The 17273-nt window shown below is 40.7% G+C and overlaps 1 protein-coding gene across 3 annotated transcripts in view; it reads left to right on the plus strand.

The window, feature by feature from the left end:
• BCL11A (BCL11 transcription factor A) overlaps positions 1–17273 on the plus strand; it is a 145033-nt gene that overhangs the window by 26620 nt on the left and 101140 nt on the right. The window lies entirely within an intron of this gene.

Below are 17273 nucleotides of genomic sequence, written 5' to 3' on the forward strand. Positions count from 1 at the left end.
ATGGTAGTCCATACAAAGTCTCTTCTTAAGTAGCAAAATGCATAATCCACCTGGGATATTGTTTTAAAATTCATTTCATCCTCAGTAATTTGATGAGAGAAAGTTGTATTGGTCATTTCTCTTGTGTAAGAACTGTGTTGCACCTAAGGGCAAGGAACATTTATTTTTCATGATTAATACCTGTGAGTTTCCTGGCCTAATGAAAAAGCCACAGATGTATTTGAAATGATATTGCTGTTTTCCCCACTCTTCATTCAATTCATGTAAACACTTTGACTATTGCCCTTTTCCATTTGTGTGCAGAGATCTTACATTACCTACTGACACACTGGCAATAATATTTGTTTGTATGTGTGGTTGTAATGTTGAAGAATGTGAATTCCAAAATGAGTAATTCTAAGGGACTAAGGGAAAATCTGTGTGCATTTGTGTAACTTATGCTATTCAAAGGTGAATAGACCCAGAACTGAAAAGGAGTGTTAATGAAATATTTCCCCCTGCTTTCCCTGGTACCAATCTAACCTGACCAAGTAATCCAGTGGTAAGTTTTGCATTGCTGTAGTGAAAGTCTATCAATCTTTTCATTGCGGTCTCCTATTTGTTGAAGTTGTCTGAAATGTGTACGTACCTAAGAACAAGTAAGGAAAAACCCACCTTGGAAACGGTGTAGCTAGGCATGTATCTTGGCTTGGAAGTATTTTGAATGAATTTTAAATGTTCTGTTCTTCTTTGTCCCCCACCCCCATGGAAATTGTAGCATTAGTGTACTTCATAATCTCTTACTGCAATGTCCTCTTGCCTTTCTCTTATGCTGACTCTTACCTCACATGCTATAGCTTTTCTGAGTTAAACTGAAGATCCTGGTGATGAAGTGCATGTCTTCAACTCCCCCTGGCCCTAGCCCTGTGCCCTTATGGCTTTGTATAAATACTTAAAATGGTCATGCTTTATTTGCTGGTATGTTTTCATATTTATTTCCTCTCCCCTCTCCTCCAATATAATAATAAAAAAATAATATAATTGAAAGAACAATTTGTTGTCTTGTTCGGTGAGACACAAGTGAAGGGAATACACTTGGGAGGCTGAGGGTGTGCGGAACAAGAAAGGAGGTGGAGTCCTCGTTATGATAGCCAGGAAAAGGCTAAAGGATAAAAGGCTAAAGGATAGGTTCAGCTATTATTTGGTTGTGTTGGTAGCAATAATATCTGTCCTATGGTGCCAAGAAGCCCTACTGGCTAGTCAGAATGCCACTGTGTTAAGCAATTAAATATAAAACAATAAAATGAGTGGTGTCTCATTGAACTGGCAGTTTAATAAGTGCTGCTATAACACCCATTCTAGCACGCTTAATTTTTGTGTTAATAATTGGCTTTGTATTAGCATGGTTGTTTTATGATGTATTTGTTTCTGTATTAGCTTCTGCAGTAATGAAGTCATCTTCAAAAATGGGAACTAATTGTGATTGTTCAGTAGAGATGCCCTGAGAAAGTCTTTGAAGAGCTAGCAGTGGTTTTCCTCATTCAGCTCAGCTAGGTGTTAGCATGAAATCTGCTTGCAACACCTGTAATATCCAGCTGCTTAACCATTTCTGTGCACATCAAAACATGCAGGAACGAATTTCTCCAGAGTAAGAGTTGGTTCAAAAGTTAAGGGTCAGAATATTGGGGAGCAACCCTGATGGACTCTGGTGTGGTCCGGTGCCTGGTAGAGAGAATAGAGCTAACTTTGAATAACTAATGTAGCCATCAGAAGACAATCTGTATTAGGCAGTTTCTTCATTGATAGGCACTTGGCAAGGAGTAGGTTGTGATGATGCAGCTGTGTTTTCACCTCAGGTATTGGTATCTTGCTGTGCAGTGTATGTCTCTTGCCAGGGCTGAAGTAAGATGGCTCCCCTTTGAGGCAAATGCCACTAACTTTAAGATGTTGCACCTGGTTAAATAAAGAGCTACATTAAAACATAACTGAGCTAAATCACTCCAATGCAAGCTATAACAAGAGATGGCATATCTATTCTGGATGCTCATCAGTAGAGCTAACTTAGCATAGTTATGCCACTACAAAAACAATGCTGGTAGAGGCAGTGTCCCTTATTTGCATTTGAGACGCTGCTGTTCCAATTCATTTGAAGGCTTAATTTCTTCCTTTGTAGAAGAGGAAGCATTTTAAATACTGTCGTGACTTGTACTTACTGTGTCCCAAAAGAAGGATAGAGCAGAAGAGAGAAGCAGAAGCTTTATTTTACCAGAGAAGAGGAAGTAGTAATCTTGGGAGGGTCTATGACGACTTTTGCCATGAAGTCAAGTCCTGAGACTGGAAGTATAGGGTATGGTGGAGTTCCCCTCTTGTCTCAGCCTAAGAAACCTGCTTCTTGTGACCTATCACGTAAGCACTGTCTGCTACGCATTTTTCCCCCAAAAGCTCCTGGCAATAGAATAAAATGCTCCCTTATGATGCAGGAAGACAAATACTAATTTTTTTTAGTTGACAACTTGTGTGGCAGATTGATACGGGGATTGGAGGCAGAGAAAAGAATGGTGTTTCTGTTAGTTACATGATTACTTTCCAGCAGGACAAATTAGCCCCTGCTGAGCTCCAGGTTCCCCCAGCTAGTCTACCTATGCCTGAATTCAGTACTTTGAAGCCTGCTTAACTACCGTTTCGTAAGAAGTACTCATGTTTGTCAAGGCTCCTAGACCTGACCACAGATGCATATAATTTCAGTAGAATGCCTACTTACTGGGCAAAATGAATCACTCCCTTTCTGTTGTATTTGTCTGAGGTAAAAGATAAACATAGAAGTATAAGAAAGTTCTGTAACTATAATGGTTATAGCATCACAGATGGGGGTCTGTGTGTACATCTGAACATACATGCACAAACATATCAGGTGAGATCAACTCTTTAAAAAGCATCTGTTTATTTGATCAGTAAATCAGGTATTTCCTTGTGAGTTTGACACTGTCTTGACTCCATTCTCCAGGGGATTTTGAAAGTGTGCAGATACTCATGAGCTGATCAGCTCGTTGGTTGTGTTTCTTCTGTTCTACTAAATTAAGCTGGAGCAAGCATTTTGTTTTCCACATTCACGTGTGTATATATGGCATGTGAACATTTCTCATTTTAGCAAGAGATCCAGCATAACTACGCTATGTAAATGAGAATTTCTGTTCAAAACACTATGAAGAGTGCATGGTTTGCTTAAGGAAATCATTTTATTGCAACAGTTGTGGCTAGTTTCAGTTCTGGTCATATCTTTTCAGCCTAGGCAGGTTTTAGCTATTGCACATTTCTGTGTCCCTCTCTCTCATTTCTTGCTCTTTCCACCCCTGGGACTGTGCATCTAGAGGAGAAATTTGCATGGGGCTGCTCTCAGTGCCTTACTAAGGGATGTTTCCCAGGTCTGGAATGACATGTCTATCATTGCTATTTATAACTGCAAAGTCTACCAATTCAGTTTGACCCTCTGAGTGTGAGGTAGGGTGATGCTGTGATGGAGCTGAATTCTCTTTTCTTGGTAATCAAAAATTTATCTTCTGAGACCACAATTTGGGAAACAATACATACAGAAATATTTCACAGCTTTGCTTATGATTACTGTGGTAGTGCAAGACTACCTACGTAGTTCTCTGAAGTCAGAGTAGTCATCTGCAATAATGACAAAACTTAAGATGAGGTAAACAGTTCCATTCCTGTTTTACTTCATGGTCTCTTTTGAGTTCTGTCTATTTTCAGAGACTTTTGTTGCTTTGCTTGTGCTTCCTCATGTGTCTCATCGTTACTCATCATGACGTTAATACTTGACACGCTTGGCCAGCTTATGGCATCTGTGACTTTCCACACTCAGGCCTCTATTCTAGAACAGTAGAAAGAGGCATTCCTTGTTTTAATGACCCACGCCTTGTGACTTGACTGCTCTCGTATACAACTTCATGCCTGCTCAACTCATGCAGTATTTACTGTTCCTGGAAAGAATCTACTGAGTTACTGTTTCTTTGAGTAGCCATCCTGAGGGAAAGATGAATACAAACACCTATAAAATATTTGGCCCTGTGGGGTTTGTTCTCATATTCTTTCCATCCTAGCTTAGAGAGCAGCATATAAAGCATTACCTGAGCCTATTACCAACTCGCTTTTATTTTCTATATTTCTTTTAGTTTGAAGATCTTGTTTAGGTACTGTATCTTCAGGCTGCAGCACTGCTGCTGTCAGAAGCTAAGTATGATCCTCTCATTTTTTTATCACCTATATTTTAAAGCTGTAACATAGCAATCTTACATAGCATGTGATTAAAGTATTCTGGGCTGCATGCCCTAGCGGGGAGAGCACCTAGTTCTAATCACTTCATTAATGGTGATGGAAAAGGAGCACTTGCATGTTGAACTGGAGTTAATTGTACTGACCTGCCATGATAGTGTATGCAAGTCCTGGCTGAGTGCAGGTTGCAGGCTTCTAAAAGTGCAGTTTCGTGACTTCTGGATCTTTCTTCCACTCCTAGGCTATAAGTAGCAAGTCTTTCACATTCGTGCTGTGCTGCAAGGAGTTGTCTGTACAGTTTGGATGGGGCTCTTCTGATGTTGGTACTGGTCATCCAGCTTTTAGGAATGAGCACCTACGTCCTGCTTCATTGAAAACACCATGGTTTTCTATGGCAGTATTGGAGGCTGGTGCTCCTGTTCACCAGCTTCTTAGAAAGGCTGTGCTGCCCTGAATTAACAATATCTGTATTGCCACTTTGCTGTTCACACCAGTGGTTTGCCTGCATCTGAGAGCTCAAAAGAAATGTCAGCAAGCTCTAATGATCTCTGAACCCAGCTGGATTTTTAGCTGTAGTGTCTTTTTTTAGATGTAGTGTCTTCGGAGTTGTTTTTCAGGTTCTATTTAGATCTCCTGTAGTAAGAGTGAGGATGACCTGTGTGTAGTTCTGCAGCTGTTTCCAGTTTCACCTTGTTTAACTTCAGTTTAGTGCTTTCTTGCAAACAACTGAAGATACAGCTGTGCTCTGCCACCACTTCTGCAGTACTGTCTCCTGTGCCCATACACCAGGATATCGTCAGTTGTGATTCTAAACCTTGGAAGTTCTGTTGGTTGCTTTTGCTGACAACATCAATGTTCCTGTGTGGCAGGTTGGGTCCCATAGAGTGCTCTTGGCCATCTGCATCCACCTGCTGGTGTTCACCATGTGGTGAGGTTACTGTTCTACAATAACTTGTACCTGTGTCTGTCTTTAGCAATAAGTAGCGACACTGTTTGATTCTGCCACATCAGGTAGTATTTCTTGAAAGCTTTTCAATAGCTTTGCAAAATTTCCGTCTATGCAGAAGTGCAATTTACCTAGCTTTTCAATAGCCTGCATGCTGCTTATCCAGCTTGTGGGCTTGGTGACTTTAGCACCGATGCCGCCTTTAGCATTCATTTTATTGCTCCCATTATTTCTCTCTAATGTGATGGGTACGTGGTGATGCAGGTGCTGTATTGGTTAGGTTGTTCCATTTATTTTCAGGTGTAGCATGCTTGGAAGACATCCAAGTATTGCGGAAACATCTTGGTAATATCAGAGGGGTGTTACAGTTCTGAGCTTGCAGCTTTTTTGTATGTGTGTATGGCTGGTGATGTCTTCAGAGATGCTTGTTCCACTTACACTTAAAATAAAAAAAAAAAATCTCTAAACTTAGGGACCTAAATTTTGACCAGCACAGGCCCTTACTGCAGCCTGGAGTCATGCTCTCTTCTCTAACTTGGTATATGGCTTATTTATACAGCATGCAAATAGGACTTGAGAGGGGAGGCTGAGAGGAAAACTTGGTCCAAAACACCAAGTACACCTGAGAAGCAGGAGACTGAAGCTTGTGTGCACCTGCTTTAATTAGGCAGAGAAGGAATGTGGGTTTCTGAGGTCAGGACTCTAACAGATAAGTAGTTGGTTACTGCAGGGACTTTCCTTTACGTTGTTTCCTTACATAAAGAAACTGGAAGTATCTGATTCTGGAAGGAAACTCTTGCTTCTTGATACTGAGTGCAGGGGATTCAGTAGAGGTAGATGAGATGCTGAAATGCCGCCAATTCCTGTACATTTCATACCTGGCCAGCTTAAGAAACTAGTTCTGAAGGTTTCCCTGTTTTTAGGTGCCTCTCTGCCCTTGTGGAACAGCTTGTATCCTGGAGTGGGGCCCTGCATCAGGCAGTTGCCTGCCTTTCGGTGTTTTAATGCTGAACCTTCTGTGCAGCCTGGAAGTAGCCTGCGTTGCTCAGTTTTGTAGATATCTTTTGATAGTACAGGTGAGGCTTGAAGGTATTGAAGTTCATTCCAAAATCTGGTTATAAAATGCTTGAGTGCTTCAGTCCCCACCTGAAGAAAGGATGATGAGAAGAGATGCAGGATACAGTGATTTCTTTCCTTTGTAAGAAGGGTGGATAGTATTTGGCAGCCTGTTCCAGAACTGGGAAGACTTCTGTTCAAGTGCATAACTACGGTATTTCTGGTGAAAGTATCATTCTCCAGTGGGAACACTGAAAAGAGCTCTTCGTGGATTTTAATCTGCAATGGGGATCTCTCAAGCCAGTGGTTTAAAAAAAAAAAAAATGAAGACAATGGATTGCAACTGGAATTAAATTTTCTTTAGTCTAGATAACACTGGATTCAGTGTGCTATATCAGTATGACAAAGAAGGGAAGTGAATTATCATGGGCCCTAAAACTATTGTTGGGGAAGGAAAAGATTTGTAGATGCGAGTTAACATACTTTGACAACTGTTTGCCAAAGCCATTCATTACATCTGCTTCTGCATTAGAAAGGGCACAATATTTCATTTTCCATTTCCTTTCACAAATAGAAAATTAATTGCATAGACTTGCAGAAAGTGCAGATATAACTCGTTATGTATTGTTAAGGCTGTCTGTGATAAATTTATCAAGCTTAGACAAAAAGTACTCTGAAATCACAAGGGATCTATCTTAATTAATGTTCTTTAAGTGACAGGTACACCTGTTTGGAAATGGGAAGTAAGAACAGACATTTTCCACAAGTGCAGCATTATTGGTCTCTGGTTATAGGGGAAGCTGGAAAATATAAACTACTTTAATTCAAGCCTTGTTACTAACTGCCTTTCAGAAATCAAATTCAAAGCACTGTTTTTGCAGATGAATTATTCCAGTGTATCTGTAAAAAGATACTGGACTGTTATTTGCATGAGAAGTTATCTCACTGACTAGTGATGTAATCGAGCTGTCAGTGTTTTCACTTTCACCCCATATAAAGTCCAGCTCTGTAATAGTTATGACATTTTGTTTATAGAACTCTCCAGCCATAAAACTAATAAGTTATCCATCCTTCATCATATTTGCTGATACTGCTTATCTCTGCTGGTGCCATGGTGTGGACTGGAGTGGTGCTGTGGAGACTGTCCTTAATTACAGCAGAGATGGACAGAGGTTCAATAGAAAAGGTGACACAAGAGCAGGCAAAAAGAAACAGCTAACAAGAGAAGGCTGGGGACATGGGGGCATGTTACACTAATATGCAAAGTTGCCTTGGTAAGAATATACCCGAATACAGAAAGATGAGGAAGAAAATAGAAATTACTGCACTTGTGGATGAAGGTAGATGGGCTTGCTGATGGATACCTGACCACTGAAGAGTTTTCAAAAAGTTTCATTCTGTCTTCCTCTGGATTCAGGTTGCCTCCTGACCATAGGCTGCCTGGTAGAAGATTTCCGATCAGCTGGCAGCTGGAGGCCTTCTGTGGCTGCTTGCCCAGGGCTGAACATTTTTGGGTGAAGGGACGGTGTGGTGAGCACCAGAGGAGCCATCACTGTCAACCTAAGGTAGAACACTCAGAGAAAGGCAGGCTTGATATACGTTTTGAGATCTACAGTTGTTAAATCATGATTTATTTAAATTGTTACTTGCAGTCTCAGCTATTAAGGGAGCACTTTGTAGGTTTCAGAAGACTGCCTGGTTTCAGAGCTGCTTGTCGCAGGCCTTTCTCAGCTCTTTTGTTGTAAGCAGTGTTGAACTTCTTTTCTTGTGTGTTTTTTGGACACCATTCTCCGATATGCATTTCGTCGTCTCCTATATTCCTTTCCCCTGCCTCTCTGAAGTTTGAGTGCTGACATCAATCTTTTATTTTTGCCAATAGTGCTTGTGTTTAAATTCTAACAACAAAATAAAAAGAAACTGCATGAAATGGACTTGTATTTTTCTTGATGTTTGCCAAGAAATTCAATTAGACTTTCAAAGAAAGGCAACCTGCAGAAGTCAGTATTAGCCTATTCTCTTAATTGATTCAAATAGTTCCAGAGTTTCTTGAGGTTTTCCTGCTAAGCTATGCAGATGAGAAACATTCCTCCTTTGGTCTGAGCATGTACAGACCTCTCAGAGGTGGCGTAGGACGGAATCTGTGATGCGCAGTAACTCATTTCAGTCATAAGTGTCATTAACAGAAAAAGTATGTTACAATTTTTACCAGATGAAAAACCTCAGATAGTTTAAACTTCAAAACAGATGTATTTTTTTTCCTGAAATGGCATCCCTTTTACTTTGTTCCTCAGATTTTTACAGGTTTAGTAACAAGGGGCTCTGCCTAAATTGGGGAGATAAATAAGTCAGTGCAGAATGCCCAGCTCTACTTCGTGGTTTGGCCTGTAAGCTAATGTGCAAGTGTAAAACTGTCTTTCCTTCAGTCTGCAGTGGTGCTGCAGCAGATGTCAGCCAAAGGAGTTCACAAAGACTAATTGTCTTAGTGTACTTACTGTTATAGTGATAATGCAACTTCCTGTATGTTTAGAGCCTCATTTAGAACACTGTTCTGTAGGGAAATGTGCTCTCTTTTAGGACCAATACATTTTTCTCCCTTCTTTCTTTTTTACTACTTTCCGTTCAGCAGCTCCAAATCCTACTCTCTGCGATTCACCACTTCCCCATTTTATCTGTTATAATGCTTTCAGCAGAACAGCTGATGCTGACCTTTTATGTGCCATTGTTCTGCTTTGGTACTAACATCCCAAGGTTAGGTGAGAGAGTTTTGATTTCTTGGTCATTATTTGAGATTCTGACTCCGGTAGGCTTCACTGCCTTGGTTAAAACTCTGGGCATGAACTGAAGATTCTCTTTTACAGTCAAACAAAAAAAGTTCAGACACTGCAGGATCTGGATATGCTGTTCAGGCTCAAAAAATACACTGAGTAGGAAGAATGGAGCCCCATGCTTTGAATTTAGCACATCAGTGGTGTGTGGGCTTAAATTTATGATGTCTTAGCCTTATTATTTTCCTGCACTTTTCAGTAATGGTCATGTTACTGCTCTTTGATGTTATTGATAGAGCTTGAGGTTTAGTCATATGTGACTTTGACCTTTGCAAGTGTTACTTCTAGATTAGATTAGAGATTAGGCTTGTCATCTTTTTTTCCATGCTTCTCCTCCTAGCTCCATATGTTTGAGTCTACTGACTACTGCCCTCTTTGAGATCAATTTCAAATTTGTTGCATTCAGCAACAGACAAACCTGTAGCTGATACTGTGTGGTCTAAGCAGTTGCTCCCTTTTAGTCAATGATTGCCCAGAATGTTCTGGGATATGCATCCTTGTCTATTCCAAAATCTTTGACCCTTTCCCTTTCAGCCACTTAGAAGACAGTGGAGGGTGGTTGGAAAGAAAGAATGTGTGAGATCAGTGAGTTGAAAATGTTGTCAGCTGCTATACAGCTGCTTCCCCATACTGAGTTTCTATATTAGTTTCCCGAATCTTTTGTTTAAACCTTTTGCTCATATTGAAGAAACATTTTCCACATCTGTAACATTCTGATAAATCTGAATATCCGTCTCTGTTCAGCTTTACAAAACTTGGTTCTTAATAAAGGATACTTATAAAACAGATGTGAATGACCTGCTTGAGTAATCTGTATGTCTCTGGCTTTTGTTGCTTGCATTTGTAGATGAAAAATACAGCTTTGGAGGTTCTAGATACTATGATATAGGGAGAAGTATATTAACAGGGTCAGTATGATCATATAACATGAGCTTATGTAAGCTATGATTCAACATGGTACACGAAACATCTAGATAACCTTAAGCAATGGACTGATTTGTATTAGATCCTTATCAGAGTTACACCACTCAATTTAAGGAGTGGAAACAACAGCATGTAACTCATAACAGATTTCACAAATGGAATAATTTGTAATTAGTATTATACAGATTTTAAGAAGTAGAACTGTACACAGACATCCCGTGGTCTCTGAGTGAAATGCTGAATGCTTACAGTGAATGTTTAATGACTGGTTCATATCGCACAGAAGTTTGAGTGAAAGTGAAGATTGAAGGAAATTGTGCTTGCTAACTGACTACAGCATAAAATAGGTTGGTTTCTCAAATCAAGTTTTGTTAGTTAACTCATCATTAACTCATCTCTTAAGTTGTTCTCTTCAGCTGGTGTGTGTGTGTATAAATATATTAGAGGGCACAAAAAATTAAACTAAAACTTAAGATGATTTTTCTTTCATCCAACTAGTTAAACACTTTTAAACCTTTATGTGAATATGTGAAGATAGAAATACTTGGGCAAAAGTGCCCTGCTTCCGTGTTGCTCATCTCATTCCTGCACAGGAACAGCTAAGAGGGAGTAACGCCTCATTGCAAGGCAAAGCAAGAGAGGTGTCTTTCCCCGTTCCCTCTGTGCTGCCCAAAGGCAACACTGCCCCCCGGTGCCCATCGCTGCTGGAGGCGGCTGCCGGGGCTGGGACAGGCACTTGCAAAAGTACTTGCAAAAGTAGCTTGGTTAGCTTCACTGTTTCAACCAGTCGGCTTGAAGTCACCTGGCTGATTTTTCTGAAATCAATTAGAAAAGGGAACGCCTGACCTGCTGGCAAAACAGGGGAGGGGGAGGAACAGTTCGTAGCAGTACTATCCTCAGTTGGATTGTGGAGAATTTGTGTTAATGACTTAATTCACCTCATGTGGTCTCTTGTTGTACAATTAAAGCACTACCTAGTGTGTGTGGACAGGGCTGAGCATGGAGAAAGATTTGCATCAGTCACAGACATATCTGTAGGTAGATATTTCTGTACTGTTGAAATAACAAGCAAGAGCTCATTTCCTTTTGCCCTAAAGTTAAACCTTCCTTCCCACACCCTGCAACTATCTGGTTCAAGCTGGTTTTCAGTAGATTATCTGAAGAGTCCCTAAATCACTACTTTTCTTTTGTGTTTAGTTTTCAACTTTATGAACAGCATTGACCATCAAAACTTTGTAGAAGAAGTAGAGGGCTTCATAAATTTTTCTGATGTCCTGGTATGTTCCAAGTCAAGCTCACACATGATACACAAGAACAGAGGGTGGCTGCCAGGCTTGGAGACAGTATTGGGTTTTTAATGTAAGGGAGGAGACCAAATGTCTCAACCTTTTCCTCTCTGAAGACAGCAGGAGTGTGTAAGAACACTCTGGTTTCAGAGACTACCACTCTGCTATCAACTATTTCCCTCTAGAGATGACCAGACTAAGGGGTGAAATTGGTGAAAGTTTACTTATCCTGAAAAAGTCAGCTCCCTCTGTTTCATGACCCATTGTGATCCACTCAGGCTTGCTTTCTTCTATCTCATAAAATAGACGCATTTCACACTGAACTTTACTTTGAACTGATGTCCAAGCAACTATTTTTGATGGAAGTATTTACTTGTAAAATGAACTAGTTTTTATTCCACAACTGAAGCTCAGTGTCAGAAATATTAGAAAGTTACTTCTCTTTCATTTTGGGAAGACTACCTCTTTTCTCAAGCTGGAAACAAAAGCTTATGGTACAGAATACATTTCTTGGAACCTTGACCCTATAAATAACTCTTCTGTAGAGCACCTAAAATACACCAAAATACGAAGTCAATATGGGCCATGGAGGAAGTTTATGCAGAGCTACTTATTAATTTGATATTTGCATCAATGCTCAATGTTCTCTACGATATATAAGTAGAGAAGCTGCACATTCTTAACATTGCTGTCTTCACAGCAGGACTAGGGTTGTATTTCTGAACCAGGGCTCAGAGAAGAATTTTAACTTTTCTAGGTACGTACCTCTACTGAAGTCATGGTGAAAGATGAAATAAGGCACTATTAGTAGGCTGGACGGCAAATATATCTATATCAGCATGTAGCAGCCACCAGAATAAAGGAAGTTGTGTTCCAGTTGGTGTATGCAGCAGCATCCTGTGGTGGAGAGAAGTGGTGACCACACTTCTCTCAGCTTTCTGGGCTAGCTGCCTTCAGGTATTTTCTGTCAGAATCCATCTGCAAAATGTTTCTTGCTTTTCAGTCTCTTTTGTGTTGAAGTTAGTTATTCTTTGCAACATTTTTCTCCGAATTCCAGGAAAGCCTGGGGGATAGCTGGCAACCTACTGGAACTGAGGAAAGATGTTTTTGAAAAATCTATGAAATCTATTTTTGAGAAACTCCATTTTAAGAGTTTATTCATTCCTACTACATATGTCTGGAACTCAGTCCAGTAAGCATAAGTGACATACAAGCAATGGAGAAAATTTGGTTGTACTCCAAAGATGTGCATTTCTGTTACTATTTTTTCTTTTATAAAGAGCTAATGTAGCTGAGGTTTTTCAGAAGTACTTACACCATTGTGGGTTCACCTCAGGGTTGTTTTTTTTTTTAGTGTCCAGATATATTTTTCTTAAAGCTTGATTTTTTTTGGAAGGGAGATGCTCAGCACAGTTCTGTTTCCTCACCTTAGGAAAATGAGACATTCTAATTAATTTATCATTGTCAAACATCTTGTTTTACTTGATGTTTCTAAACTTTACTACATGGACTGGTTGTACCTCACTAGTCATTAATGTGTTCATTACCAGCTGATCAGTTTCTTGTTGTGGATGTCACAAAAGTAATGAGTCTTGTAGTATGTTGTAGAGGAAGAACAGGGCCTTACAGGTAGGTTTATGGAGGGGTCGAAGGTGAGAGGGGGCCTTCCGGGCATGTGGTTGTCTGTGTGTGAAGCTGATGGCAGCTTAGTAGCAGAACTGAGGGTGCTGGGGCCATGCGGTAAGAGATGAGAATGAATGAGTGGGGAGGAGAAGCTAAGAACAAGGCATCTGAAAATGTGATGAAACACAATGAGGGATGTTGGAGGAATTTGAAGCACAGTAAAATGACTGGAGCAAAAGGCAAGGAACATTACCTTAGTAATTTGCGTGGGGTGGAAAGGATCAAGAAGAGCCTGAAGGGAAAAGGTGGGCAGACAGAAGGGTTATTGTGACATGCTATACAATAGGTGATGAGTGTTTTATTCTTTGAAACTTATTGCCTTAGAAGGGCCTCAAAGGGTTGGAGTTATGTGACTGAATGTGGGCAACTGCCTTGTACGTATCACTACCTCAGCTTATTATTTAAACTATCTATGTAGTCAATAGAAATGAGCATGGTTTCTAGGGCCCAATTTGTCTTCCCTTCAATCAGATACCTGAAATAAGTCAGCTGAAATGCATGCATTTCCAAAAAGTGTTTTTTCTCTGTGATCTCTAAAGGGGATCTGGACAGCGACACAGGTGGATGGTCTGCTTATATATAGCTACTTATATATATAGATAGCCCCCTTACATCAGTGCACAAATGTGTGTGTATATATATGATATACACCTATATGAACATCTGAAGTGAGGTGATAGAGGACCCAAGCCCTCAACCCTACCTGTGAAAAGAGCAACAAGAGTGCTGTGATAACTGATGTCTTCTTTAGCACCTTTGCACTTTGGCTGCAACTCAAAGTGTCACCGGAGCAGAGAGTGTTTGTCTGTAAAGCTCAGAACTGGACAAAACCTCCCAGTGAGTGTACAAAGTAATGTCTTCTGGGGGTCTGCCAGCCGCTGTCATGAATGGAGTAGGTTTCTACAAAACTGTGTTGGCTATCAATACAACTTTAAAAAAAAAAAAAAAAAAAAAACAACTCTTCGTTCACTAGGTCGCATCACACTCAAAAGGTCCCATGAGTTGCTAGTCAATTTATAGTATCATCCTGTTTTATTGCACAGGACTACGTAAATGGAAGCTGAACTCTTCTGAAAATAGGATAACAGAGTGAAGGTTATCTAGCACTTATAAATAGGTGGCCCCTCAGACCCAAATTTCTCTGGAAGCCTTAAGTATACATGGAAATTAGAAAGCAAGTGTCTCTCATTGATAAAAACCGAAACCTGAGGAACACAGAACTGTGACTAATAGCATGACTATTATGTAATAGCTATAATAGCGATGCTATCTGAAAATGTAACCTTTAATTACTCTGCCTGTTTCTTTCAAACTCTTTAGGAAGGAAAAAATAACACCTGTGTTACAGGTGTTGTGAAAACTAAATTTCCCAAATGACAGGAACATAGGAATGTCTCTATGATGTCAAACCAAATTCCCATCAAAGCCAATGTTTTGTCTCCAAAAGCGACCAATAGCAGATGCATAAGGGAGAAGAATAGAATATGGCAAATAGTAATACTGTCTGGATTATAACTTCCTACATTCAGCAGTCTGCAGGCTAGGAATTTTCTGGGTGTGGTGGTGTTCCAAACGCCTTGTGTAATAAGCCAAAATGGTCCTTTATTAAGGCCTTTGTTTGACTTAAGATTGCTTCTGTACTCTAGCATCCAGATCTTCCTATTCAGTTAGGTGCTACATGCAGTGCATTCCAGTTGACTTAAGAGCATAATGCCCACTTTCAAAAGTGATATAAGGAACTGGGTCTTTTGAGAGTCACTGGCTATTGTTGATAATGGGGGGTCTGAATTGATTTTGGAAAAATGTTGTGTGTCAGTGTGGTGTTTCAGAAATGAGCATAGGGAATCAATCTGAACACTGTTCACAAAATGACAGCGGAAAGGAGAGATGTTTTTAAAATCCTGGGTAACTCTGACTAGAGAACTTGACATGTAACAGACATGAAATATGATGGACAAGTAACTTCTCACTTTTCTTGATGGAGGTGTTTGTAAGAACCACCTTGCAAAGTGTTTGTATCAAATCCTGCAACAAATGCAACAAATCTTTCACCTGAGAGTCCTGCTATTTCCAGGAGAGCAGCAATGACATGGAGTTCACAATCTGACAAGAGAAATGATACAACTGGCTGGTTTGGGATATCAGAACCTCCTGATTCCAAAGGGGGGGAAAATGTGCAGGCACTAGGGATGTGTTAGCAGCACACATCCTGCGCAAGCTGAGTTACCGCTAGCTTCTGGCATGGCCAGTATCCTGATTGCTGATCAGACTCTGCCTTACCTGCCCTGCAAGGTGAAACCTGTATCCTCTGTGGCTGCTACACAGCAGCATGAAAGATAATAACATATTAGCCAAAACTCCAGCCTGCTGTACCCCTGCCTCTGTTGTAGGCAGAAACTTTAGATTCTTTAGCTTCTGTAAGCGGTTGTTGTCAGAGGATATGAGGGCTGGGGGTCGGGGGTTGTTCCCTGTTGTTCCCCTTTTCTACTAACTTCTCTCGTAGCACTTTCTCAAAGTAGCACTGAAATCAGTCCAGGTCTCTCAACTTCTCATGAGGGGGGATGTGGAGAGAGGTGAAAGTGTCTACTACAAATACATAATTTTCTTTTCACTTCATTGTTCCCTCGCCATTCAACTTGGCAGGTGTGCTGAGCAGGAATGGTGTGCAAATCGATCCCGAGGCAATCAATGACACGGCAGCGGGCCAGAGCTGAACACCAATGCGTTGATCGCCTCCAAATCAATTCACACACTGCTCTTGCTCTGGTTACCTGCCATTTCAGAAAAAGGGAGGGATGGGGAAGTGAGAAGAAAATTACACAAAAAATATTCTGGGACCTTTCTAAATAGGCCACTTACTTGCAACCCTTCCTCTTCTATGTGCCTTTATACTAGATGTAAGTATGTGATAAGGTTACAATGCAATGCGTTGTTCGACTCAGATGCTTCTCAAAAAGAACAGAGTGGAGCCTTGGAGAGTGACTGGCAAATTGTGTGGAAGAGACAGCAGTCCTGCATCCTCACTGTTTTGCACCTCATGTATTAGGTATTTAAACTAGTTAAGCATTGCTGCTTGGATGTCTGCAAGCTTAAATAATCACATAAGGCACTGTGCCATGAGGAACTGTGCCTCCTAATTTCTGAACGCTCCTCAAGGTGAATGGTTTTTGTTTTGCTTTAATAAGCCAGAAGTTGTGCATGTCGAAAGTGCCTTTTGTACAAAGATCTCAATTTACTTGGCAAACTTCCATGAATTGAGTCTCTCTGCTTTGCTGTCAAGGAGTGAGGTATTGTTATCTCCATTAAGAGCAAGTGAGCCAAAAATAAATGCCTTGTCTCTTCATATTGCTGCTGCTTCCTTTTCCTCCTTTCTTCAGAGGGATAGTAGCCCTTAATTTAGAGCATGGATTGTTGGGGCCAGAGATGCTTCTGGCACCAGGAGAAGAGGGAGGGCACCTCATCCCCATGCCTATACCAGGACCTCTCCCTTTTTCTTCTCCTGGCTGTGACCCAGTTCAGTGCTGTCCTTGGGGATTCTCTTGTCTGTGCCACAGTTACCATGGTCCCTATGGAGGCAGCCGGCAAATAATTTAGGCATAGGACCACCCGGCAACCCCTTCTCCTTGCGTTTCCCTGACATGAATGTGCCTTTTGCCAGGGTCTCTTGCATGGAAGCACAGACAGATAAGCATGGAGGATAATCCAACACGGGGTCCTATCCTGTGCAAAAGTAGCTATGGATTGGGTCCTTTGTCTTTGAGCGTAGTACGTATCAAGCTTTAAAAAAAAAATGGCAAAAAAAAGCAATAAGCTAAGCAAATTTGTCAATGCAATGCAGAAGGGCAGTAGCAGATTTGAGAAAAAAATTGAATATCATCTACTCTAGCTCATGCTATTTCTTCTCACAATAACACCAGCTCTATATACTTAAATATATTCTGAGGTTATCGCTGCAGGCCTGTCTGTCCTCTTACAGTTCAGGGCACCGTGTGGCCTTGTGTAGTATAAGAGCTATGTTCATCTCAAGTGAGATGTAATAACAGCATGCTCAGAACAGGTACAGCAATGTCAATAAGGAAGAACTAGCTTTCATCTGTATTTATTACCAGTTAATTTTAAGGAGTGTTGATGTACTCATCTATTTTCAGTAGCCCCTTTGCAGCTAATCATAACAGGAAGTAAATATTGGCTGCTGCCTTAGGAACACAGTGGATCACAAGCAATTTGTGGCAGAAATTGTCTTTTTGCTCAGCACCATTGCAGTGAGGCCTTATTCCTGACCAGGGAGCGAGAGTT

The sequence above is a fragment of the Anser cygnoides genome, chromosome 3, assembly GCF_040182565.1.
Source record: "Anser cygnoides isolate HZ-2024a breed goose chromosome 3, Taihu_goose_T2T_genome, whole genome shotgun sequence".
NCBI classification, from domain to species: Eukaryota; Metazoa; Chordata; class Aves; order Anseriformes; family Anatidae; genus Anser; species Anser cygnoides.